At 46.0% G+C, this 25111-nt stretch overlaps 1 protein-coding gene across 7 annotated transcripts in view; it reads right to left on the bottom strand.

Moving 5' to 3' along the window:
- Positions 1-25111, bottom strand: part of sog (chordin short gastrulation) — a 71549-nt gene that overhangs the window by 28561 nt on the left and 17877 nt on the right. The gene's annotated exons all lie outside the window — the stretch shown is intronic.

Genomic DNA, 25111 nt, shown 5'->3' with positions numbered 1-25111 from the left:
ACCGGTATAAAATACGACTTCTAGACTCTTTGAAAACTGGCTAACTCGAAATATTTGAAAGCGAAACCGAACGTACGGGACGTTAGGTTTGGAAAGGGAGCGGTTAACAGGAGGGAAAGGCTCTTATACTTTCTTATCGCGGTGAATATGATTTAAATCGTGGAAAAAATACTTTTCCATTTCGTTTCGATAAAAGTGAAATTGCGGGTAACGAATGGTGGTGCCCGGGCTAATCGCCCGCTTCTGAATCATCGTCACGCGCGAAAGGAGCAAGGATTTTTGGTAGCCGTTTAAAAATCGCCGAGACGACGATGAGACGGCGAGTGTGTAAAAGAGGAAGGCTAAGAGCGACAGCGACGTCTCGAAGAAGAGAGCGGCGATCTTGGCAAGAAGAAATAAAAATGTTCGCCATTCTCGCAAGGCCGTTGCCTCGTTTAACACTGACGCTGTCTCACCTTCTTCCGCTAAAAAAAAAAAAAAGAAGATAAAGAAGCTAAGGCCCGTGTATGACTGCGCGTTACGACGTCCTTTCCTTTTCCGTGTAAAAATAAATACTCGACCGAGAGCCGTGGCACCGAAAATAACGAGCCCGCTCTTTTTCATAGGATTATACGATTTCCACTTTATCTTCGGACTTCTGAGAAGCCGCTCCATCCTTCCTTTTTCACTTAGCTTTTCAAGGGAGACCTTGATTAACTGCGGGGGTGGTCTTTTGTCCCAAGACCAAGGAAATTTGAGAACTCGTTAATTAAAATTAGGGCTCGTCGAAATTGAAGTCCTAGCAATAACAGCAGCCACTATTTCAAATTCTGCCAAGTTACCATAGCTAAGAATCTCAACGATGCCACCGTTCCAGCAACGGCTAAAGAAAACGTCGCAAGGTAATTAAGCCGCCGAGATGGTAGAGGCCGATCAAAGCTAAAGCTTCTGACAATATTTCTAGCCAGCCCATCAGACGACGGCTGTCTAGAATCGCCTTTGTACCCGCGTCTGGAACGTAATAGAAGGCGAGCGTCGCGACGTTTCGTGCACGAAGAAAACATAGAGAAGGAAAGATCGGTGTACCCGGTCTCTTTGGGCTTGTACGCGTCCACTGGTCCGTTTGCTTTAGATGTGCACGCAACAGAGAAAGAGAGGAGCAAAGATACACAGGGAGTATGGCTCGTTGCGCGAGGTCGTTGCACCGTCAGCGTCAGTGCTAAGTCGTTCTAAGCGCAGAGTCGGTCCTAAGCAACCAGCAGGCCCGGCGACAGGGAAGCCTCGATACGCCACCGCATTGCAAATATCTCAGACATTCATCCTCCTGCATTCTCCTCCCTTCCTCGACGCAACTTTATCTCTTATTCTCCTTTCGATTTAATAAACCGAAAAACCATTCGTCGGGAAAAGAAGGAAGAGCATAAGCGTCGAATCTCGCTAAACGTTTAATCTATTATTGGAATGATGAGAATAGGACGCCGTGGTCGAGCCGTTGCGTGGAAGCATAGAGTGGTCGGTGCTAATTTGGCCCATATACCAACCTTTCATAGACCGTTGACTCGGCTGCCATAACTTATCAAATGTGAAATCTTGCGCTCTTTATCTCAAAGCGACCCACGTTCGAGCTCGCCGCAAGCGCGTTCCCTTCCAATCAGAAAAAATTCATTGTTTCCCTCCTGAAGAGATTGATAATGCTAAGAGAAGAGAGCGCAAAAGGCGTTGCTGAGAGATTCGCGTAAATGGATTAGCATAAATTAAGCGCGACCATTGAAGCATCGAGGGTACGTAAATTGGCTATGTTTTGCATAAACAGAATGAGCGCGGAAGATGACGTGGTTTCGGAAGAATGTAAACGTAAAAAGGAGTACTCGAGTCGGTCTGCTGCGACAGAGATCCTCCAGACACCGGAGGATGTGACCGAGTAGCGAAAACAGAAAAAGTATCACGATAGTGGCCACTCGAGTCGCGTTCGATTCGAGAGCCGCAAAAACGGAAGATCGCTGGCGACACCAATTATGTCACGGTTGAATCATACTTCTACCATTCAATTTCATTAGCTGAAGAGTGGTATCGTTTAATTATCTAAACGTTAGTCTACCACCTAGACTGTAGGTGCAAAAAGAATTGCGTAACAGAAGAGTCTAGGATGGAAAACAGACTCGGTACCAACTCTATTAATAATCCTGATTACGAAGCAATTTGGTATTCGAAATCTGAATATCAACACCGACTACTCATTCCTACTACGTTTAGCTTACCGCGAATCTAACCGAGAATTCGAGGAACACGCTTTCAGCCACTATTCTCAGCCACGTAGACGGTCTAGGATAACGTTCAACGCGCGCTTCTAAGTCGGGAGTTCGATGAACCACGATGAATCCTCCTAACGGAGTTCGTTTAGGAATAAATACAACAGGATAGACACCACTGTTAATCCTAAAATATCCAACACGTCGACCGTTCACTCGTCTGTCCGACGCGGAGGACTGAACGCGTCGTGACAGTCTTTACTATTTCAGCACCTCGAGTGTCATTAAATTAGATAAAGTGATCGTTTCGTTTAAATATCGCGGAATCCTGTCTGTTTACACGTCCCTAGTACAGCGGCGAGCAACGCTAGTGTAATCTAGGGGAAACGTGGCATGCAGGACAGAGGGCGCGCCGGTCGCCTCGAGCCCAATTTCCCCTAGGGAACACTAGCTGTAAGTACGCGGCGTTGCAACGAACCGTACGTTCAGCAGTTATCCAGCAACGCCATGAGTACGTCTTCGGTCGCTAAAATAAATAACGTTCTCTCGGTTCGATGTGAAGAAAAAAAAAAGACGAAAAGAAAAGAAATGGTGCGATAGCCGGGTGAGTGAACGACAAACACATGCCACTTTCTTTTCTTGCTTTTCCCATTTTTTTCCATCTTGCTTCTTTTCCATGAATCTCGCGCGTTATGCTTCCTTCCTGCCCCTTATGTTTGCTGCACCAATGCTTGTACGTTCTACTTTCTCTCTCTTTCTCTTTCTCTCCTGTCTACGTATCTCTTCGCAGTCTCTTTCTCTGTCTTTCTTGTTTGCTCTTCCTCGTCTCCGTCTCGAGTTTCACATCACCTTTAGCATCGTATACGATCTCGTGTCACGTGACATTGCAATGCATCAAGTGTACGTCTCGGTCGTTCGATTTCTAATGTTTCACTGCCACTGCAGATAATGACATTGTAGCGAGATGAAAATATACGTATCGGCCGTGTTAGCCAGCCGACCAACAGAGAAGTCCAAGCAAACCGGTTAACGATAAGTGCAATCGGAATCGACTTCAAGACCAATTTCCAACGCTCCCCTGTCATCCGAGATAACGAGCAGATATCACCGGGGCAAATGAAATGCATCGTTGTCCTAAAACCTTAACCTAACGGTGCGTTACGATATTACAAACGACACTGTTGCAATTGCATCTAGAGGTACGCGTACTTCTAACTGGAACATCGGAAAGCGATCGGCGAGTAGGTAGCCCCGCATTGTGCGACCCAATTCCGTTCACCGAGCGGTTTCTTCAGCTTCGTCTAACGGATTATAATAAATTTATGGAAGTTGAACAGCGAACGAGGAAAAAGGAGGAAAGTTGGTAATTAACGGGCCAGAAGTTTCTTCTACAGAAACCCGTAACACTGAACGAAAATAACGGATGCAACGTTGACAGGGGGGTGGAAAAAATACGATAGAAAAGGAAGAGGAGAAAGAAGAAGAAGAGAGTGGCGAAGCCAAGTGCGTCGACATGGTTCTTACGCAATTCTTGTTTGGCCGTGAAGCAGCGTCTCGACGAAGAAGATGAGGATGCTATCCTCATCTTCCGGTACGATGGTCGGGCCACTTTCTCGTAGGCTCTGCTCGGGGGCAGATCGCGTCTGCAAGTGGGCAGAGAACGTAGGCGATGCTTCTCGCGACTTCTTCGACATTGAAGTCACCTCTTGCCGTGTCTCTTCACTTTGTATAACCCGCGATGTTGCGCGACCGTACCTGCTCTCACGGCTACAGGTTTCACGTAGGTGTACACCTACGTGTACCTGGACCGAATATGTATTTCTTCCAGTCCTCCCCCCCCCACCGATCGGCATTAATATGCAGAGGATTTAAAGTCGAGTACTCGGCCTGGTTCGGGTTGCACGCGAACGTACACGTATACGTACAAATAGGGAGAGAGACCGAGGGACATCTTGGAACAGATAACGCTAAAAATTTAGAGAATTCATCGTTGAACTCAACGAAATTATGCAACGACTATTATAACATATTTGGAATGAAGATAAGCGTGCACATAGAGTTTGATCATTCATAAATCAGATGTTGATGTACGAACCGAAGTATCATGTTTTTATAACTAAAGAACGTGGTACCATTTTTGGTCCGTATGAAAGAGAAGCGAAGGCTTCGTTTGGTTGAGCCCACATGTAGGCGACACGCCTTCGCAAACTCGGCTCCTCTCGTTTGGGGCGCGCGCCCCAACTACGTACAAATAATCGCTGAATGCTGCCCACGTACAGATTTATGTTCGAAAACATCTTCCTCCTTACGCTCTAGCGCAATTCTAGCAATTTTCATCATCGAACAGGAATAATATGACGAAATATTAATGGCGCAACTGTAAGTCCAATTACAAGCAATCATGTAATCCAGAGTGAAGTGGCACGGGTGAAATTATACGTCATTAGGATATATTATAGAAGGAATAGAAACGATAGGAAAGTTCATCGTCCAGATTCGTAAGCGATAAAAAAGGATAACCAACTATGGCGTGGAGAATTGTGATTGGATTTGGCTATAACTAATCGGTATCGAAGTTTTTTATACGTATTTTTGGTTACTCCGGGATGAGCGAATAGGGCCATGAACGATTCCATCGGCGTTTCCGTATCTCCTAAAACGTATCTGGCGAAACAACGAACGTGTTGCACGTTGACAGACGCGGCGATGTTTTACTGCCGTGCAAGTAACAATGCCGCTTTGTTCGCGGCGCGCCACTGCCGATTTAGAGTCCATGTTTTCTACCGGCTCCGAATAAATTTATCTGTTTGCCCGGCGAGATGCAATGAAACGACCGCGGCTATGACAATGCCCTCTAAACCGGTCACGTGACACGGCAACTACCCAATAAGAGCACGGATCGAAAGAAAAATGGTTGAACGTAAAAATTATTTTACAAAAATTACGTCTACGATAAAAATCCGCCGATTTCTTCTAGCCAGACGATGGCTACACGGACGAGGAGAGATCAAAGCCGTACGCGATCGTATCTGACGTCGGCTTTGCAAGTACAATTAATTTCTTTCCGCGAGCGTGAAGGGAGGCACGCTGACAAGCGCAACGTGGAAGGTCAAGACCTCTCTCCGCGGTTTCCTTTTTCAGAACAATCCGAAAATACCCTAGAAATTGTCTTTCTCTGGTGCGACGAGGTTATAAAAGAAGCGTCAACTCGAAGGGCGCGCATCGAGCTAAAGAAGAAGGAGGAGAAGAAGAAGAAGAAGCGGATGGAAACGTCTGCGTACCGAGTCACCGGGTCCTTGATGTACCCTTAATCATCGAAGGAACAAGAAATGGACGCCAGCGTACAGAAATATTGCTAGTCGATCGCAACAGTCCAGTCAAAGTTTCTCTCTCTCTCTCTTTCTCTCTCTTTCTCCCCTCGACGCGACGCAAGAACGGGAATGTTAATGCCGCATCAAGAGTTATGACAAATGATGCGATTTTGCAGGGGGCGCGCGAAGAAATATGTTACTGTCGCTTCGCGGACGTAGAAGAAACGGCTCTGAGATGTACAGACAGCCGGCGCGGCCTCTATGGCGTGAAAATAGACAACAAGGATGCTCGAAACTTTGCTATCTCTTCAATTTTTATTAAGTTTCTTCCTCATCTTTTTGTAACTTAAAACTCGCTGTTCAATGGAAACAATATCTTCTCGTTATCCTTTGATTAACGGAAACGTTTATCTTTATCGAACGATATCTTTCCTCTTACCTATGTAAACTTGAAAAGAACCTCTTCGAAAAATCGTACTATTTCGAACGAGGTCATAATAGTCTGTTTTCCGTATAAATTATCGATGTTTGTTTTTCCTGCTCGTATAACGTATCATCGTGTTACCGCCTTCGCACGCTTTTTTATCTTTCGCCCCGTTTATTTCGGTTACAAGACACTTACGTTTTCAACGACTCCTCTGATTTCTTGCGTTTCTATTCTATCGACGATGTACCGTTACGATCATCGATATACGTACATCATAGACGCGTAACAATGCAAGAAGAAGAAGAAGAAGAAGAAGAAAAGACGAAAGAAGGAATACGAGGAGGTTGTCTTCTTCTCTGGTGGCGGTTCGGTGTTGAGGCAGCAACCGGCGCGGCGGTGCAATACCGAGTTGCCGAGTACTATATATAGGTGGCCCTGAGTGTGCAAAAATCACCCTACAAAAATCTGGATCAAGGGGCCATTCACCAAGTATGCCAAGCATCGCGATGTGGACGCGAAGCCTAATGTCTTCGTCCAGGGGCGGAATGGCCCATCAGGATTTAGGAGCCATTGCGTCACTAATCTCCCAATAAAAATTTCAGTCCTCGTCGTCATTTTCCCTAAGGATAGCTAAAGTTATCCTCTTCCATAAAACAATTGAAATTCGCGTGATCGCAACGCGAGTAATCGGCCAGATCGGACAAGATAAGTCAGCCCAGTCGGAGCGCCGAGAGAAAAATGTTGGTGCGATATCCCTGCTGCAAACGCGCCATCCCGAAAATGGTCAGACCTGTCCGAGAGAAAAGGAGCAGGTTCTCTGTTACACTTCCTTACACGAGTAATTATGACCGTATTTGTCAGCAGTTCGGATCACTGCTACCTTCTTGCCGTCTTGCTAACTCCTCTTCTTCCCCTACCACCCTAACCCTTCCTTTATCTCTCTTATTTTCAATTTTTATAACAACCACCCGTCCTTTTTCTCTCCTATCTATTTCCACCTCCGTTCCATATCCTTCTATGGACTTTCCTTACTTCTTTCTTCGTCGACAATCCTCCACTGGCGCTCCACCTTTCTCCATTTTTCTTTTATCATTCTCGCAACCTTCCACGTGCATGGGCTTCGTAATGAACCGTGGAACTTAAGGATTCTTGGATATTGAAGATACCATCTGGTAGCAGTAGTGACCTAGTCTAAGCAGGTTAGATTTCCTGATTTCCTGAAGGTCCTCTGAAAATCAAAAGATTTCAATCTTTTTCCTTCTACCTTGTTTCAACCTCCTAGGTACCTACATCTCCCGGATCCTTCGCATAAATCCTACGCCATATCTTCGTGCACTTGTACGCGTTAGTCGCGATTCGCCTCTCGACCAAACGTTTCCTATCGACAATGCTCGCTGCCGAAGCGATGCAACGTATCGGGGCACCACCCACGCATCCCAGTCAACACGGTTTCATATATCTGCCCGCATCCGGACGTATGTACGTAGGTAACGTACGATATCCGGAGCTCATCGTGTACATCGACGCGCTCGTTCGAGGAACGAGAGCCGTCGGTGGCCAGTGAAATTTTAATTTGCTTGCTTTTCTTCAAAATTCCACGAAATGCTTACACTGAAAATATTCGACGCGCGTTATAATGGCGAAGAGACGCGGATCGCGGCGATCTTCGCGAGAGAACCAAGATTCCGCCCGATCGTTTCGTGGAATCTCTTTTTCATTCCTTGTCTCCTCTCTCGTTGTTTTCGACTTTCGTTTTGCGAACGGAAACACCGCACGTTCTATTTCGTTTCGACAGCAGATTTTCACAGCAAAATTGCTCGCTTCTTTTCGCGTTGACGTGCGAAACGGGAATTGAAAAGAGAGAGAAAAACGGCGGTGAAAAAAAAAAAAGATAGAAAGGAAATATCGGAAGAGGCGGAGGGAAACTCGACGGGGAGTAAGACGTCACGAGGCTGGCAAAAGCAAACGTTGTAAAGTCAAGAGAAGTAGGCAAGTTTATTGGTAGCAAGGTGCGAAAAACATTGGATTGTTAATAACGGCGAGCGTCGTAGCCCTTTTAAAAAAATGTGAAAACACGTTCTTTCAGCGAGCCCGTTCTCGCGCCGTTCCACGATGGAACGATTCGAACACGATATTTTTAGATAACGCGTAAACTTCTCGAGTCTATCTCTCCTGGTATAAAATATATTTTTTATCCGAGTATATCGGCCGGCATCGCTGCATTTAGAAGCCGCACGAAACGTTTCCACCGACGCGACGCGATTACTTTTCCTCTTTTGCGATTAACCTTTCGAGGAAACCAAAGACACGGTTCGACGTTAAATCGGGTTATCTGGTCGATATTATAAAACAATGTAGGCCTAGTGGACTTTCAAACAATAATATTGATTACTACCGTTAGATTGTTGCAAGACGATTACGGTTTTCATACTGGGTCAACGGTGGATTACAATAGCAATGGCTATCGGTGCTCGGCATAGGTCATCGCTGGATTACCATATTATGTCACAGAAAGATCTAACCGAGTCGAAAGATAATTGCATTACCATTTGAAATTCGTTGAAATTGAATTAAAGCATTCTTTAAGGTTGCCGTTCATCGGGTTTTAACAGCCTAATCCGACGATAACCTCGGAAGGCACGTAATCAGAATTTTCCTTCGATTTAGTATACCGCGAGGACGGTGGTGAAAATAGAAACTCGCGACGGATCTCGTAAGAATTTACATCACGCTCGTATATCAGCGGCTCGAAGCCGCGAAATTATAGCGCGTATCATTCGCGGGCGACTAACGCGTGCCAAATGGAAGGAAATAACGTAAGTCAGCCCGGAGAGGACGAGGGGTGCGGGTCGTAAAGAATACGCGACACGATGCTGTAAGAAAGCGTTGAAACCATTCGTTAGGGTTCCGATGTTTCGTCACCGTTGAAGAGGGGGGAAAAAAAAGGAGGAGGAGGAGGAGGAACGGAAACGATCGAAGAAAGGGCGCGGGAAAAAAGCGCGCGTAATTGAGACGAGGAAAGGACGCGATAGGAAAGCGTCTGGTGTATCGAGAGAGGCGAGAAAGCCATGGATACAACTGGTGTGTAAAGAGCTCGAGAGAGGAGAGGAGAGGAGAGGAGAGAATGAAACGACGAAGACGCGTTTGAAAAGCAAACGACCGAAAGTGGTAGGTGGAGGAAAGGGGGCAAGGGGAGAAAGTTCTTCGGTGTGCTGCCACACTCAGAATGGAGTCGAGTGCCAGAGAGTCGGTTGTCCGTGTATTTCAGGCGGCACGGGCCACTGCACTACCCCTACTACTTGTGTCGTACGTGCTATGTATATCGTACCTTTCATATAATGCACGCCACCCGGAGACACGTTTTGTGGGACCCCGATGGATAAATGCCCTCGCTGCTCTAGGCGCCGACGCTACCTTCTCGAATACCCGCCAGACGCTAACTTATGCCCTGCGGAATCCGGCTCTAGGGAAAAGAAAAAAGGGAACGAACGCGGTGCTCTGTCGTTCAACTATTTCCAGTCGACTGCCGATCATGATAACACAGATCAGATTTTTCGGGAGAATCTCAAACGGGATTCCTTTTCCCTTCCCGTAGTTTCGGTTGCTTTTGCGCGTTCTACTAGCCGCAACGATTAGCAACTATTTTAAGGTTTTCCCGGTCTATGAAACAGAAATCGTCTTGACGATGTACACGCGGAGAGACAGTAATTCTCGTGATCCATTAAGTCGTTAACACGCCATTTTGCGTGTCCAGCTTGCGTATGTCAACCGTTAGTAAACTCGCATAGTCCATATAAACATAGTATCTCCTTTTAACGGTATCAACCCTCTCGCATTCCCTGCCTTGAAAATTGATCAGAAGGGAAACGGAAACGTTTCAGAATCGAGCGATTCAATTAACGGGGAGAACCAAAGGGGAAAAAAGGTGAAAAAGAAAGATGGCACCGAACGATCCCTCTCTCGGCCGAACGATGCCGTTTCATTTCCGACAAATATCACTCGACCGGATCGTAAAACGGTGGCGCGTAATTTTCTGAATGCACCACCGTAAACGCTGGCCAACCACGCTTGAAATTCGATTAATGAGCAGCGGCGGGAAACCGGGCGATGGAATAAGAGAGACGGGCAGAGAGCAAGGACGAAGAAAAAGTTGACCGGACGGCGGAAGGAATAAATAGCTCGGCGAAAGAGCAAAAGGAAAATCGCAGAGACCCTGCCAGATGTAGAAATCGAACTGTGCGATCGGCGAATTCTTCGTAATTTCTTGCAAACGCCAAGCCTGTTTCGTGACTCGGAAATTACTCTCTCGTGCGGCTAACGCGTATCCCTTGAAAATTTAGTGGCATCGATATAGCCACTAGAGGCGTTGCACGTTTCCGATCGACGCCCGACAAATTCAAACGTTTTCTCCTTCTCGTTACGCGCGTCGCGTGTTTTTAAACGAGGAGAAAAATTCCGTGGGCGGTGATTCGCGTGAACGCGAGATTGAAAATGCAAGCCAGCCAGCCAGCCAGCCAGCCAGCGAGGAAATCGTTGGGAAGATCCAACTGGCGAGATGCGTAAAGCAGGGCGCCGACTCCGGGATTCCTCGTAATTTCTTCCCCGTTCGGACGCGAACCGGCCTCTCGTCAGTCATCGCTGTTTAACGCATCTGTCGCGCGCGGTCGGCACAGTTAAATAACTCGAATGATCGCGGAGGATTTAGCCGTCACGCGTTCCCCTCCGCCCACCGTTTCAAGCAAAACTCTTCTTTCTTCGACCGCGAACGACGAACCGTCTATCAACGGTCGCAACGACGAATTGCCGTGTGAGGTCGGTCAGTAAAAATACCAACGCGATATTATTGAGTGAGTCAGGGAGAATAAGCGGCATCCGCGAAGCCCGTTGCAACGGATGACTCCCCTTCCCTCCATGCTGCTTGCATGAAATTGATGGAAACAAACGAGCACCGGGGTTACCGGCGTGATTACTCTGCCTCTGACGTTATCTGCGTCGTATTTTCGGACACGTGGCGAGTCGGCCGCGTTCATTTTCTGCGCGCCGATTATTATCGCCGGTTGCGCAAACGATCCCGCGTGTCTGCTACATTTTTAGCATATTATTTCAGTGGCTCTGTAATTAAACGGACCCGCTCGTGATCCAGTCTCTCTCTCGCCCGTCTCGTTAACCTTCCGCCGGGCTAAACTGAACCGCGTCACGAGATTGTGGATCACGCGTCCCATAAAATACAAGCGAAATGCTTGAAAACCGTAAGAATAAGAAAAGCAGATCCAACCGAGAGACGCTTAATCAGAGGATCCCAAGCAGCTCGGTGATGAAGCAGAATCGATATAAAATCGATTTTCATCCATCCTCGACAACCGATCAAAACATCTTACTATCGTGTAAATGTAAAACTAAAAAATATTCAATGTTAACGTTCGAGGGGAATCGGAAGGGCAGCAAGCTGATCCCTGACTAGACCATCGTTGGTAAGTCAACCTTCATCCCGCTTCGAAGGGTATCGAGTATAATCGTCTGGATCGTCTGGATCGTTGCAAATCAAACTTTTATCCTGCCAGAATGGCATCGATTAATATTTGAACAGATTGAGATCGAGATCGCGCGCGCGGTGAGTGGACTGGCAGCGTCCATCAGGCTTTGGAGGCGTCCGGGTACGCGCGATAAGCCTCGCTCCGTTCCGAAGGCATTGAATAATCTCTTCGAATCGGCCCTCGAACTCGACATTTGCATTTGTAACGCGGTAAGAATCGTGAGCTGAATTTTCAGCCTGCCGACGAATCGGTATGGCTCGTTTCGGAGGAGGAGCCTAGGGATAATTTAACCTAGAACCTCCTGCTGCCTCTTCCCTAGGACGAGGCCGCGAGTGCAAGAATCGGCACGGCGACGCGCGTCGAACGCGTATTATACCCGCAGACGATATATTCCATCGTGCACGCCTACGTGATGTCATGCGCGCGTCAGAAATGCCGACCTTGCGGCTGCAGGCTCAAGTCAGTGCACGCGTAATGCGATGCATTTGTATTGGCCAAGCCTTTCGGCCGATCCCACCATTGGTCCGCGCTGATAAGCATACCTACGCTGCGCAACCTATATGCATCGCCGAGCGCATACGGTTCGCGTATCTAAAAGTAAGTACGTGGGTATACGTTGAAAGTAACCCGTAGAAAGATCGTCGCCCTGGCGAGCCCGAGTTGGGTCCACGTAGTAACGAGCCGGGACCTCGAGGTCGAACAACGTTTCTTCAAAATCATCATCATCCTCCACCACCGAAGCTATTGTCGCTTCGTCTTCGTATATGACGCGGCTTTGTCACGGATTTATCGGATCGACTCACAAGTCCATGTACGTAATATTTTTCCTTGTTGCAAGTGGAGGATAAACCGGTGGATAAGGCAGGGCTATTTTTAGTAGTCCGACCTTCTTAAATTCTCTGTTGTTAGAACAGCTATACGGTCAACTTTCGCGTCGCCAGTCTGCCAGTTACGATAGATAACGAGGTAGGTTGGTTTACATCTTCTACGTTTCCGGCGCCAAAAGGATTCCTGTTGCACGTCCGCTCGTCTTCCCTCGATTGAATAACCGCGAATGGAAACGCGTACGCGTCGTAACTCGAGTTCGTGTTTGAAAGGTAGCATTATAAGAATTCAGCGAGGAAACGTTTCGATATATAAATCGTCTCGCAAGGTCTCGTACACGTATCACGATTACAAAGCACAATTTTAACGAATTGAAAATCTGATCGCTCTCGGACGTTGCATTGAGTTAACAATATTGGAATGGTGCCACGGTTTAATGCCGGCTTAAATCAAATCTGTCCAACGACGGCTGATCTCTACTGTCGGCGAGTCGCTCGTTCGTACTACTGTCAACCTCACGCTGGCACGTGTCAATTCTCGAGCCAAGAAAACTGACCGATTCCCTCGATCCTGTTCGTCCAGTCGCTTTTGTTGCTCCGCACACGTTCTCACAATCCACGCCATTCACAATCCACGCGGTTTACCCTCATTTTTTTTTTTTTTTTGCAAAAATTAAATAAAAAAAAAAAAGAAAACGCTATTCGTCTCGGTAGATTCATTACCTGTAACTAACCGTTAAATCACGAACAGCGAACCTTTACCCGTTAACGTTCGAGCAGCTCTATTAATCAGTCATCAACGTGTAATGGCAAAAACCATAATGACATATAATTGGTGTGGTTAGCAGCGTACAAGTTTATCGCTACGTGACTCGAAGATAATGGATAAATGTGACGAGATTCAACGGATACATTTTTTTTTCTTCTTCTTTTTCTTTTTTCTTTCCGTGGAAAGAACGAGTCCGAAGGCGTCAGGGAAAATCACTCCGAGATTCGTGTCACGGTAGGAAATACCACGCCTTCGAAATAACAAGAACTCATTGGACGATAGGTAATAACGATGTATGTGGTAGTTTTCCTCCGTCTCGTTGCGTTGGTTCAAACGGGTGCGAAGACAAACGCGTTGGATACGCGACGATGAATAATACATTCCTCTCCGCGCTGAAGAACGAGAATTCGATTAAATTGGAACGGCAATCGGTGCTTACGGAGAATCGAAAGAAGCTGCGAAGATATTTATCCTACGATAGTCAGAGGGATTCCCGAATCATCGCACCGAATGATGACACTTTTCTAGTTTACTCGAGGGAAGAATTCCAAGCGGTTCTCAGTCACCGATCAACCAAGTTACCCAGAATTCCCCGGGAAAGCGAATCGCTCGCAGGCTTCGGGTTCAAGGTTCTAAGGAAGCCTGTTTGCGTACAGTTCCGGCGATCTCGTTGCAGATGAAAGATAACCAACGACCAATCAGAAGGTTCGTTCGAAGGAACGTTCCGCGGCTTCCGATAATGCGTCTCTCCGATCGTTAAGACTTACCGAGAAATTGATTTAACCGTGTGTCACCGTGTTCTATGAAAACGTAACGATTCTACAAAAAAAAAAAATTACTCTAATTGAATCCTATGATGCAACGATGCAATTACGAGGACGTTTAAGTAACACAATAGATACTTCAAATCTATTCTTTCGAAAGGGGACATTTTGCAGTAGGTAAATCGTAATCGAGACCTTATCACGAATGTCCGTGAGAACGAGCCTTAAGGAGCACGTGAGAACTAGGAAGGCTAGCCTCTGCTACTTGGCAGGCGCCAAGTGCGATCGAAGTAGCGCTCCGGTGTCTTCCATCAAACGGGATTCATCTCTGTAAATCATCGGTGACGCTCGTATTCGACTCACGCGGTACACCCACTTAACGTTCAGGATGTAAACTTTCGAGTGGTTCGCATGCTGCTGCATTTTCACCTTGGCTCGTGGCCGTCGCCTTAAGGCCCGCCAGGCACGTACCGTGGCCGTGCACTTACGAATACGACACCCGGGCCAACGACAAATGTCACGGGAACCATTGGGAACCATTGTGATCCTTGGTGAACACGAAAAAAAAAAAAAAATAGGTCAACGTTACATGGCAATGAAAAGCCGAAACTTGGATGAAAAGGATGAAAAGTATGAAAAGAAGACCTTTGGAAAGGAGACACCACTTAGGAATCGGCAGACAAGCGACGCCGAGGTGCCACGAAATGCATCGAGCATCGCGAAAGCGAGCAGGGGGATGAAAAAAAGGAGGAGGAGGAGGAGGAGGAGGAAAGGAAGGGAGAATCGAATAGCTGGTTCACACGATTCGATCGCGTCGGCACTTCTCGTCCTCTCTCTTCTTCGGGTTGCAACTCACCGGCTCTTGCCGGTGTACTCTCCCTGTTTTTTCTGGGCCTTGTTACAGAAACACGACGAGCCCCGGAGAAACGGAAGGCCGATGCCTTTTTTCAGGATCCAATCGAACGATCGGCGAGCCGCTGACGGGAGAAGGTAAAAAAGACTGCGTTCAAGTACCGTGTAAACGAGGATATCCGAAGAAAACGAACGTTCCATTTCTAGCGAGGAGATTATAAAGGGATGACATTCGCGAAGGTACGGCTCGCTTCAACGAAAAGGAACGGTACAGATATGATTGTTTGCGAAGAAACAACGGAAAGCATTCTTTATCTCGATTCTTCTGAAACGCCTATCAAAATGATATAAATCATGCGAAATTATGCAATTTATTTGTCAGTCGATCTCTCGGTGATAAGGTAAATTGCGGAGTTGTGAAAATAACATTCGAGTCTTGTTAATTTCAAAAACATCCAAGACTCGAGGTTTATATGGAACATAGCTCTCCCTTTATTGGCTATCGAGGGTGTACAGTGTCGAGCAAGGACCGACAGAGTGTAAAAGTAGCAATCTTCCAACGATAGATGAAATCACTGAGCTTAATGGACGGTCTAATTACAAACGTAAACAAACCGTACGCTATCGATATCTTTTATGCGTGTTCGTAACGTTAGAAGCACGAGCCTTCCAGGAACTTGAGAGAAGAAGTTTAATCCTTTGCAGGTGGCAGCACATAGTTTCACTTACTGACAGACGATACCTAAACATTACGTCCTTTGTTTCCTAACAGACCCCGACCCTAACCCGTTCGTTTCCCATGTAACTCTTCGCTCCGTATTCGAGAACATTCCAATTTCAAAAGCGACTGAAATCCGATCCGTGATTTATCGTTTCCTCCTGTTCCGTTGTGCCAACTATGTTTTGGCTGTCACTGGATTACGGGGTTATGGGATCTTAAGAATTTGCAACTAGCAAACTTGAATTACTTGTCTGCTTTTATTATTTTAGGGAACAATTTTTTTCTATGAGAACCCTGGCGCGAAACCATGGCATATCTGCCTGTACACTCCAGTGCAACGTAGGCAAAAGACAGAGGGCGCCACTCACCCCTTTCACTTTTCCTAGGGAACCCTAGATTGGACCTTATACCGCCTCCACATTAACGATAAGTATTCGCTGAGACCCTACGATTCACTGCAATTTACTTTTCCCAAAGCCCATTGTGGACGCGACATTAGGGCTGGTACCCAACAGCCTACGTGTTTCCATAACGCCACATCTCGCGACAAGGCACGTATATGTTCTTTTTCACCGATCGAAATCACACGGTGGAGGAGAGTAGGGTTTATAATACGTACGAGGGCACGCAATTTCTCCGGTCTGGCTGGTACTAAGAAAGCGTCGCTTACATAATCAATGAACATCAATAACCCAGACGGAATTAAAGCCCACGATTTACATTGTTTCATTTGGTTACAATGTAACGCTCGCGCTTACATGGGCAGGCTGTGAATATCGGTTCAGAGTCGTGCGCATATTCCCGTTCGATATTGAATGCGAGACATTGTCCGCAATTTCTCCGCTCGCGTTACCGACAGACCCCTTCTCGCGTATGCGCTCAATTTCTCCTGGTACTTAGAAGGAAATTAATGCATTCTTTCCAACTTAATTCGTCCCCGCCTGTTCTGCATACAATGGGCAACGGTTCACCGTCCCGCGTCATTATCGTCTCCTCTCGTAATTAGATTCGTCCAACGTTTTACACGTGTACTTATTTATTGTTTTGCTCGAAGCAGCGACGGATCAAGAAATCTAAGGAGCCCCGACCACGTTTTAACACAGTTTAAAAAAAAGAAAAATTTGATATCTAGTTTCGAAGCGAACATAAACGTCGATGATTTCTTTTTATCTAAACGAACGTTCGATTTCTCCCGGAGAAAAGTTGTCGCTATCGAGAGACGGGAAAGTCCGTAGACCGCAGAGACTGGATTCCAATCGCAGGACGAAATGAAAATGTATCTTTTCGACGCGTAAAATTGTTTTCTCCGCCACATTCGCTTGAAAATTCATCGATCCATGGCGCCGGTTATACGCCGCCGAGTAAGCGAAGAGAAATTTCGCGACTCCGTCACCAGATAAGGGAACACGGAGAAAGGGGTGCGCGCCTCTCGAATAAGAAAAGTCAAACGAGGCTCGAGTGTTGGTGCGACGAGATCCGGCGAACGTTAACGCACCGCGTTCTGTACGTGTACGCGCGGTGCATGCTGCACATACGTAACGAGGAATCTCGTTTCGTTGCGTCTGCTGACCTTGGAAGCATGCGCTCTAAAAGAGCAAAACCGACAAATAAACGTCTTCGTAATTTTAGATTCATCAAGTCCGAACGAGCTGTGTCCCTCCTTTCTCCCTCCCTTCTAGCACCCTTTTACAGACAAGAGGAAAAACGGTGTCTAAGAATTTTACTATTTTCCAAAAAATTAGACTCGTTTGCCTAATTAATTAGGTTGCTCTTATAAACTGCCTGGAGGTAAGTGAATTAAAAGCATCTCCATTTCCGAACTACATATTAACAACGATGAATGAGGTGGATCACCAAATGGACTGTAATACCGCGGTGTCATCGTACGTCATTCTGTGTCACAACGTCGCGTTACCATTTAATCGTCTGGGTCATCGACAAATTGCAACATTGCTCAACGAGCAGCTAACGCGAATAAACAAGTTGAAATGCAATTTCATACGGTAACGTGGCCGATGATGAATGCTTTCAATTTGTCCGGAACGAGTTCGATAAAAATTGCGCAACTCTACGACCGCTTATGAAAATCATTCACCGGCGATCTGTTAACGCGGAAACTGATTGACGGTGTGGAATGCGTTAAGCGCAAACCGCACCTAAAGCAACAGTTTGACGAGTAATGCGAGCGGACAGCTTATTTTGTGTATCCTGCCGTGCCCCGTCCGGTCTGTACGATCCAATCATCCATCAGATAGCATTATAGTGTCTCAATGAACACTTCCACGACGGCTAGCGACTGTTAACTTATCAACAATGTACACCTCCCTCCAAAGCGTAGGGAGTCCTAAAGCTTCCACTCTGGCGGTGATTATCGCTCGCGGCAACGTACACCGGCGAGCATAAACGATGGGATCTTTTCCCCTAGATGGAGATTTTCCCTAGGGAATCGAAGTGACTTTTACCTATACAATTTCAACGTCAGTTTCTCAAGGATGTTATTGATCTCGAAAGAAAAAAAGAAATGAAAACGATTTGACAGGATACGACTGGTTGAACGCGACTGTCGAAGCAATGTAAAATAAAAAGAAAAGATCCGCAAAAAAGTGACGATGCGCAAAGGATAGAAGAGAGCAAGAGGAAGAAGAGAAAGAAGAACGAACAAGTCCCGTGGCGGAGGTGGTGGTAAGTCGTTTTGTGTCTGCAGCCCGTCTAAATATACGCGGGTCCTCTCCTCGGCGCGACATAGCCTTTCTCGCGACACAGAGAGAGAAACGCGACTATCTCGTTCGTTAGAGAAATCTTTGCACGGTGGAAAAGCGAAAATCAGCCAAGTCGACTGGCAGAGGAGGTATCTGTTTGCGATCGTAGGAAGGGAACGGAGAGTTTCGTACTCTCATTGTCAGATAAGCGTTTAATTGTCGCGTTTGATACCGGCTGCCTGCCGCTTAAGAGGCGCGTGCACGTTTGCGGAGGCGGATTTCTTAAAATAAACAAGCGCGAGATATCGTGTTTCCGAAGTATTCGGGCAAGTCAAAACATCGCGCGCGACATCGTGTTGTTTATCGTATCGTTGCCTCTTGCAAATAGCTTTGCTTTCACTGGCAAACAATTCGCATGGGTAAGCGCAACGTCTGCTTTCGGTTCCGTTAACCATCGAAAGGGTCTACGCGTCGCCATTTTCCCTAGGGACGTCTACCATGCTAACCACTGTACGCCCAGGTGGCAACGTCGACGAAAGGCAGAGGGCGCCTCCCATTGTTTGCTTTCCCTAGGAAGGTCTACGTTGCCCGAAAGTGTACACTCTGTTAGTCAGCCAGACGAATAACATTCGTTGAACGTACAATAACCTATTCAATCGTTAACTACATTTACGTAACGTCCAAGAGTTCACGGTTAGCATAAAAAGTTCCATTCTACGATGACGGACAGGAGAAGAAAAAGATTTCGCGGACGGAGACGAACGGCAGACTCGAAAACAAAGAACCGTTCAAACTTTAACCCGGTCGACTTATTTTCGTCTATTTCAAAAGTAAATTATTGCCTGGCACTGGTTGCGTGGTTACACCGCCGCGTGTCTAGCGAACGTTGTTTCTTTCATTTATTTTTACGTTTCTTCAAAGCGTTCACGTGCCGGTACCGAACGTAAAGAGACCTATTCATAAATCGGGAGGCACGTCCCGGCAAAACACACGTGACTACGACACGTATGATCCTTCGAGGTGTGCTGAGTCGCGCATTCCTTGCTATATAAATTCTTCGAGCAGAGCCAAGCGAATATAAATGTCTATATATTTGTCATACGATTAACTGTACCACGCGATGTGTAGTAGCGTGATTAACATCGACCACGTGACAGGGAAACGTTTTTCCCTCCACCTAAGACCATTAATTTCCCTCTTCTTAATGCCTTAACGTTATTTTTATTCCGCAAATATCTGACACGAACACGGTAATCTCATTTTACGAACAAAAAGTCCTGCGAAGGTGCGATCGTCTGGGTAACAGGCACGTGCCTCAAATACGATGCCATGGATATTTGGTGACGAAGGTAATTTAAAAATAAATTAGGTTGATTTATCGAGAAAGAAGTCGTACAGCGAAAACGTTCTAGACCGCGATCCATCGACAAAAATGAAATACGGCACCGAGAATATCCCCAGACGCGTCTCTAGAAGAATCGAACGACCGGTCGTACATTTCGCGCGAAATACACGCGCGTGTGACAAAACGAGAGAGAACGATCACCGGTGTATGTTGTAAGACGAGAAAACAGTCATTTGCCCGGTCAAGTGATTTCGTGAATTAAAAATACGTCCGAGATTTCGTAAGGAGGTCGATATATCAAGGACGGGACGTGCCCTGTTTATTCGAGCCCGCATTATTATTGGGATCGAAACGTACCTAATAGAATTAACATCATCGCCGTTCAAAGATTATCAATTTCAGTGTGCGCTGGACCGAGCTGAAACGTCCGAGTCGCAAATAACTTTGACGCAACTGATTGAAAATTGAATAACTCGTCTGTCGTCCTGTCGGGCACGTGCTTCTATAATAAAAGACTAAAGTTTCAAAAGCTAAAGCAAACGATGGGTGGTGACAGCGTTAATATCGCAATCAACGGATGCCTCGATAATTGTAGATCGAGCTGCGGGCCGGACACAGGTGGCATACCTTCCTCGCCTCGCGTCTCAGCGAATAATTGAAATAAACGAGCGACGGGCAAGAGATTTATCTCGGATTCGTTCGCGTCGCCGGAACACGCCTCCGGAAGAAATAAAAAGCTCCACGGTAAAGGGACTATTACCTCCGAGACTGGACACGCGAGTCTGGCCGTCGCGTCGCGTCGCGTCGCGTCGCGACGACTCTCAGCATCGCCGCAAACACCGCGTTCCCCCTGCAAGGGCAAACTACTCGCTTTACGAACGTGGTAGGCCTTGGTCTACCGCCGACTCAAACTTGCTCGAGGAGGATTCGCGTAATTCATCGCCAAAGCGGACGCAGACATTTTGTTCAAAGGGTGAAAAAAATTCTTGCACGCTTCTATAGTAATCGGAGTGTTTAAGATGGAACGTTAAATTGTATGAAAGATTCAATGGTTCTTTTTCACTGGACCTTATTGAGACATGAGCGAGGCATATTTTTTTTTTTTAATTACGGCAAGCCAGGGTACGCTTGGTTGATTCAAAGTCGAGCCTCCTGTTCGACGGGTCGTTAATGCGGTGATTTCTGACGGTGCTTACCGGTACCGGATATTTGCATCTCGCCATCTATACGTATTCGAAATTGTAGGCATTATGTATCATTACCCGTTGAATCGGCCGCGATCGTTCATTTTACAAATCGATTTACGAGCTTCTGTACAGCCTTGAACACTTCTATTATACCTTGTCAAGCTCCTCGTCTCGACAACTGTTATTGCACTCGGATATAAAAAAAAAAAAAAAAAAAAAAAGAACCGACATTCCGTAAAAGAGAAAGAAACGAAGGTCACCTTGAAATCCGTCTTTCTCGTTGCTCGTTAACTCGAGGTCCTACCTTTCGCAACTTCCGGGAGAGCCAATTAAACAAAGAAAATCTGAATCGTTCAATTTATTCAATTTAAAAATTTTCAAATGCCCTATGATTCTCCAAAGACTAAGGATCAACGATGTGGCAATGACGCGACAAGGCAAGGATTTTTCAAGATCGTCGGACGAAGGAAAGTAGCTGGTAGCGTGTGCTTAAAAGTTCCTGAAAGGTCTTGCGTAAATGGATCTTATTCACGTGCGGCACGATCTCTGTCCGAGCACGCTCTCGCACCCTCTCATTCCCACCGCGGACTCACCGCGATTCTTGCTACATGATTCGCGGCTAATTGGCCGCAGCCAGCAAGACAACGCGGCCGTTGTCCATTAAAGAAGTTTAGCGATCCGATGCGCGTTTTAAGTAGGTAAATCGCGCGGATGCCTCGACCGTGCCGTCGAAACGAACGAAAGGGCAGAGACTAGCTCCGTGACGATAAAATTTTTCAACGAAAATTACAAAATAAACGACGCTGCGAGTTTATAAATAATCGAAATCATCGTCTTTCCAGAGTTAATCTTCGCATACCTGGGGAATAATCGTGTGAGGTCGCGTGAAGTGCATTAAACCGCGACGCGGCATGAAACTCCGTAGTCGCGCAGGGTCGCCGAGCCGGCAATAAAGACTAATTGAGATTAGCGCCGGCCGTGCTACGTTAAGCAGGTGCCCTAGGGAGAAAAAGAAAGCGGAGGAGCAACGACTGGCAAGAAATAAGAGGAAGAAGAAGACGAGACAACGCGAAGATGACACGTTCCAACTTCAATAGGGAGGTGGGTGCACTCTTCCGACGGACATTCGACACGGAACATTGCTGGTTACGACTTAATATCTTACATGAGAGTACGAGGGCTCATCGACTACATTCTATCTGAATTTTTGTACAAAGAGATGTATACAATATTGTAACAAATTAATAAAAATTCTTAATTAATTATTTGATTATATTTCTGTTAACACCATCTATATAATTCACCAGGTGTTGTTTCGTTTCAACGTCCGAGCCGCACAGCTGGTGGTCGACAAATGTTTCCCGTATTGTTTCTTAATCCCATTCAACGGTACAAACAATTATCCCCAATAACAATCGAAGACTTAGGGATAAGTAGGGAAAAGGAAGAAATTTTCGAAAGCCCTCGGGATCGTGTCCAGGTGTACGCGTGTCTACGATCGGCAAACGACTGGTAATCCGTACGGAAGTTATCGGGGTCGACAGGTAGCCGTGTATTTAAGTTCCACGGTCACGAAAAATCAATCAAGGTAGGTCAAGCAGGTACCAGGTGTTTGCTTGTACCAGTCGACCCATGTTCCTCCAGGGATTTCCCCTTGTATTCTTCCACGGTATTACCAATAACAGCGTTCACGGCTAATCCAGTTTTATTTCCTCCTATTCCTAAACAACCAATTTGCCAAACAGGGACAACAGAGTAGGATCTCTTGGATTTTCCCTGAACGCGCGTACAGTTGTGATTAACTTGTACTGTTAGCTTAATTACCTCCACATGCTTCTAAGAGAACTATGCCTTAAAGGCATTCCTTTATTCGACCTAGGGAACCATTTACACGGGTTTTTCCTTGTTCGTGACCGTTACCGAGAAACAAAAATCGGCAAAGGGTAATTAAAATTTCTAAATAAAATATTCGCCACTGCGTAAAGCAAACAGGTCGCGCGAACGTTATTGGTAACGATCGTTCGGTTAATTTGCTTCATTCCGCGATATCGTTGCTCCTTTTTTATTTTTTATTGTTACGCGATAACCGAATAAAGTGCTGCAATGCGATGTCACCGATGATAAAACGGTATCTAGACACTCGATGTCATATGCAATGTCATATCAAATTGTCCGCGACGATTTCGCGTCTGGTACGAACGTCGAACAGGATTTTCGAGGTGGCGGATTCTATGGAGGGAACGGAGCAAAGGCTAGATAAGGCAGTTGCCGTGGAACAGGTACGAAACGAGAGTAAGCAGGGCAAGAAATCGAAAGAAAGAGAAAGAATGTACAAACAGAGGCTGCGGACGATACTGGACACTGTTGGATCCTTATAAAGAAGAAGAACGAACCATTTTAGATCTCTCTTTGCGACGAGCCTTTCGACTAACGCGACCGGATACCGCGTTTTCTCTCCTGCCTCGCGTCTACAATCGTAACGCGGGTATCTTCTTCGTTGAAAAATATTTATACGAATAAAGAATTTTCAAAGGCTTCGAAAATCTAGCCAGAGTAACAGAGCAAAGTAGGCTTCCCTAGTTTGCGGTTGATCGAATGAAACGTACTGGAAATGAAAATGTGGAGCTTCGAGAGGTTGCTCATCGGTTTATTAGGAATTAACGCCACGTCTCGTTAAGTCGGCCTTGTTCTACGTACTCTCGAAGGCTCGAGATATGCTTCCACAATCGAAACTACAAAAACATTGCGCAATTATGTGACAAACATCACGTAACAAACAGAATTCCGCAACCGAGCATATTGCTTTTCAATGGTGGTTTCGGAACGCGACAAATTCCTCGCCGAGTATTCCATCAGGGTCTAATATTGTTTTCAACGTAATCGCTTTGGCTCTTATCGTGGTATTGGAGCGTAAATACTTTGTCTCGCAGATTCTCCAACTAATTGTAAATGAAAAATATCGTATCGATGCAACGGCTCGCTTTCTCAATGGTTATCGTGATGCAAACAATACACGCGTCGTTGGAAATCTTTTTTTTTTTTTTTTTTTCTAAGAGAACTTATTTTAAAAATTATGCTCAAGATCCTACGACTATGATCGTTTAGAGACAAATATCAATTTGCAGACTCGATGCAATTAATAAATATTTACAAGATAGTTACTTGTTTACTATGCACTGACGCAAGTATCGAGGAAATTAGACCCCTATTGACCCTCCGATTTTTCTTATTTCAAATCAATCATAGAAATTCCCTCGTACAAAGCGCAATTACGCGTGTTTGCTCACCGAGGGGAAATAAAAATCTCAATTTATCAATTATCGATAATTATCGAAGAACCGTTGCTCCGATGTTGGATGCGGTGCGGATGGTTAGATCCGTCGGTTTAGCGCGCGGAGTTTCGGGTCAACGTATAGTTCAGGAGTTGTTCAACTCGAACGTAAACCGCTCGGTATGTGGGTGCAGTTAAACGGGTTATCGGGTGTTCAGATATACGTGCAATCGGAACGATGCGACGACGGTTTTCTGCGGCCCGACGGGAAGAAAATTACGCAGCCAGCCAGTCGTCGGAAAAATGTCAACGAGACGGATATAATCGTATCGTATCTGTGCAACGACTCTCCGTGTTTACATATTTACGCGCGTTAACGAACGTATGATTTATGCCTTGTACGGTTTGTATCCATGCTGACGCGAGTAGTCGTTTCACTGACCTCTGCTCGCATCAAGCTTTTTAATTACCCTCTAGTGAATGAACGCGTTATTTTTCAATCGTACGTTACCTATTCTCGATCAATTATTCGATGGGCGCGAAACGAAACGACACGCGTGGAAACGGAGACGCGCCGCGCCGAGTGATACGGATTAAGATTCGGCGCACTGCGCATATGCACTGCGCAGCTGCATTAATTCGGCGCATGCGCGCGGTCGATTTTTGCCGCGAACGCGTAACGCGTGCCGCGATCGAGAGACCCCCCTTTTTCCATCGAACGACAGAACCTGTTCCTTACTATTCATAAATTTAATTAACCGCTCGATTGGTCGGTTAATTCCTTGAAACTGGCATGATTTATTTCTCCCTCTCCCATAGATTTAAAAACTTTTTTTGTATTTTTCTTTCATCTTTTCAATTGGTGCTCCTTCGTTAAATTGATTACTAGATTTCTGAATTCGATATCTCATTCGTCTGGTAACTCGATCGTTATTAAAGGTAAGTATTACGCTACGTAATCTAGAAGCAACTGTAATTAATCCCTGGCCATACAACCGCATTTCCTCTCTCGAAACATTTTTGCTTAAATTGTTGAGCGTTCTACGAGAGCGTTTCGCAAGCTGGCAAATTACGACTAATTCAATATATTTAGCTGGAACATTATAATACTTGAATGTTAAGTGAACGCAATAACGATGTATGAATATGCGCCGTAGGGAAACGAGATTACGGGCTGGC

The sequence above is a fragment of the Osmia lignaria genome, chromosome 9, assembly GCF_051020975.1.
Source record: "Osmia lignaria lignaria isolate PbOS001 chromosome 9, iyOsmLign1, whole genome shotgun sequence".
NCBI classification, from domain to species: domain Eukaryota; kingdom Metazoa; phylum Arthropoda; class Insecta; order Hymenoptera; family Megachilidae; genus Osmia; species Osmia lignaria.
This window is presented reverse-complemented; position numbering and strand designations above follow the sequence as displayed.